Below are 3,726 nucleotides of genomic sequence, written 5' to 3' on the forward strand. Positions count from 1 at the left end.
CAGTTTAGGCATTAAAGTGTAACCAAAATGATTTTGAATATGACGTGTAACAATAATATTTTTTCAACATGATGTGTAATAACAGTATTGTTTTTCAACATCAGGTGTAACAATATTTTTTTTAACCATAATGTGTAACATATTTTTGTACATGACGTGTAATAATAATATTTTTTTAACATGATGTATAACAACCTAATCATAACGTGTAACATAATTGTACATGGCATGTAACAACTTAACCATAGCGTGTCACACGTTTTTATACATGACGTGTAATAACCTAATCATGGCATATAACATGTTTTTGTACATGGCGTGTCACACGTTTTTGTACATAACGTGTAACAATCTACCATGACATGTAACATGTTTCTGTACACGGTGTGTAACATCCTGACATGTAATTTCATTAAGGATAATTTTGTTCAATTTGACTAAAAATAGTTAAAATTATAAAAGAGGTTATTTTTGAAAACATCTTATTTTGAAGGATTATTTTTTAAAATGCTCATATTATATTAATAATATAATAAAAAATTATTTTAAGGCTCATTAAAAAATATACGTATTATATAAAAATTTTTAAAATTTTTGAAAGGCCACAAGAGACCCTCCACTCCTCGTTATGGTAGTTTAATGTTAGTAAAATCACCTTATAAAAAAAAAGGAAGAAAAGTCGATTGCTTGGCTACTTATGTAAGAAATTTCAATGTTTGTACAAAGGCAAAATATATGTTCATGCCGTCAACCTTGAATTTTTCAATCCTTAAATTTCAATGATGAACACCAGGAGAAAGACCATCGTTTGTTTTGCGACTCAAATTCAGTGAATTGTCACCTAAAAAAGAAATGGATATAAAAAGTTAGAGAGCATATATGTAATTAATTTACCAGATTAAGTTAGAAGATTCTTAAAATTTATTAATCGAAAAATTAAAAGTAGATCAACTTACCTTGACCTTATGCTTAATCACATGAATGAGTCTTCTATTCATAAAGCATTTAATAGGCATCAATCCACCATAGTGAAGCAGAAATGAAATCCCAGGAGCCAATCCATAAAGATGAACGCAGGACCCTAACCCAGATCCATCCTTCACCCCATAAAACATTTAAATATTAGAAGTGAAATTTTATTCATGAAATGGTAGACACACACGACTAGAAGTTATGGACTAGCTTATTCATTAGCCAGTAAATGCTTATTAATCTCTAGCAATGACTAAGCCTGAGGGTTCCTAATGTTCACTTTTAAAAAAAATTTTGAAAAATAATTTTATTGAACCTCAATACCGGAATGCCATGTCAAGTCTCATGCTTGATTGGCCAAAAACTGCCATAGCATTAGAAGCCAGTTTGAGTAAGAAAACCTATACAACTACAGGCATTTTTCTGGAATTAACGTGGCTAAATCGATCTATTGGATAAACTTAAACATAACATAATCCTCAATCACAGAAAGTTAAGCACCACAAGAAAAAGGTATTTTATTCCAGAAATGATAGGCACAAACAGTAGAACTAGCAACTAAATCCTGTATTCTTCCAGAGTTTTTTTTTTTTTTTTGAAAGGTAATTCATTATCATTCAATCAAGAAAGGAAGGAATATTTTTTTCTTCCAGAGTTGATCCTTCAGAAAATAAGAGAATGGCAATTACTTCTTATGCTGAAGTAATCATAATAATCTTTTCTTTTCTTTTTTCTTGTTTAGAGAACAGAATGTAGGGTACATTGTTAATGCAATACCAATCAAAACTGGAGCAACATCATAAAGCCAATAGACTATATCACCTAAGTACCTACAACTGAAGGATATATTTAACCTTAAAAATTGTCAGGATTCAAATTAAGGTAGCAATTTACAAATAGGGACATATCATGGGTTTCATACTTTGCAAAGGATGTAAATTTTTTACAAAATTTATAATTAATTATATGCTATTGTTACTTGGATTTAAAACAGTATTCATATGCCTGTTGCTCTTTTATCCCTTCTGTATGCTCTATTCAAACCCATAAATCTTAGCAAATTCCTTCTTTTTGCATTTATTTTGAGGGACTGTTCGGCCTTGTCCCTCTCTTGGCATTAGGCAAGCCGCCTCTAAATTGGAATGTAATTGGATGTATCCCTTTTTGAGATGGCTTAGAATTCATGATGAATTTATGCTTACAATACTCAAAAACGAAATTAAGGTTTAATTTGTCATTAAATGATGATTCGATGTTGAATTCTACTTCGTCCTCCAATTTCATTGATTTTGTTAATGTATTTTTCAATTTCCTTGATCGTTGAACAATGAAATTTGACATTGCATTAATAGAATATTCTTTAATATTTAATTTCATTATTATTTTTATTAAATATTAACAAAATAAAAAATATAGCGAACAAATTCAATAAAATTGAAGTGCAATGACATTAATCATAATGTAGTTGCAAATTTGATATTAATCCTTGACGATTTATGCATTTTTGTTCTCTTATTTATTTCATTATTATCTTCATATCTAAGATTTTTATCCATCTTATTAAGCATTAAAATCCTAATTGAATTCTCATTGCTCTAAGGAATTCAAAGTTTATGGACCTCACTATATATTTCATCATATATATATATATATTTGAAAATGATGATTTAAGAATTCAAAGTTTATGGACCTCAGAATATGTATTGTCAAATATAAATATGAAAACGATGGCTAAATAGAGAATTATATGTAGATTGAAAGTCAATGAACTTTAACTTGGATCCATATTATTTAAATCCGACCAGATATCAGGTAATTAAGTAAAAGTTCCACGGAATTAATTTGATAAGCTATTCTTTGGCCCAATTATGGGAAATTCTCTATGGTTTAAAACTGTGTTGGGACCAGGATCAGAGCAAAATTTCAGTGGAGACTGATTCAAAGGCGGCCATTAAGAAGATTGTTAACTCAAGATTTCTTTTTTTATTTTTTTTAATAATTGGAGAAAGAGGGATTTGAACTCTGTTTTTTAGACAAGAAATTTATGTACCAATCAATGAATCAAAAGCTTGGGTGCGATTGCTAATTCAAGATTATGTCTGTTTCCTGCAAACAGGTATGGGATTTGGACAAGCTCTGTACAAAGCAAAAGAGATAATGGATGCTATCAAAGCAAAATTGGGAGCATATGCTGGAATTATATGTAAAAAAGCTAGCAGGACTAGCCAATTGAAGGAGCTTCGCTTATGGTTTGATAGGGCAAAGCCACCTTTCGTCCTTGGACACTGCCTCCACAAAATATTCTAATGCTTGTTCAAGTGACAATGACCAAATAAAGAACGCATTACCTGCGCCTAATTATACTGTTGGTTAAAAAATAAGCCCAATGTATTGGATTTGAAATGCGTTGGAAGATCATTACACACCAAAATAGATATCAAAGTGGTGTGGAGATATCTCAAAACCACCAGTCAATGTCGAAGGCCAGCAACAAGTTAATGTGGATATACGCTGCAATCACTCCTAGTCCTAGTGCGGTAATCCCATTGGAGAGGTTTCAATTAGTGCCGTTAAACAGGATTTTGCTTCAAAATGATTTGAAGTTGTTGTAAAATAGTGCTCGAGACATAATTCGAATATTGGCACTTTTAATTTAAATATTCTTCCAAATTGCAATTATTTTTTATGTATAGGAAGATTCAACTCTGGTTGTGGTGGAATGATTCGGTTTATTCCTTCAACTCTTGAGTTGGG

Source organism: Theobroma umbraticum, unplaced genomic scaffold, assembly GCF_002168275.2.
Source record: "Theobroma umbraticum cultivar Fairchild unplaced genomic scaffold, ASM216827v3 scaffold_55.0, whole genome shotgun sequence".
In the NCBI taxonomy this organism is placed as follows: domain Eukaryota; kingdom Viridiplantae; phylum Streptophyta; class Magnoliopsida; order Malvales; family Malvaceae; genus Theobroma; species Theobroma umbraticum.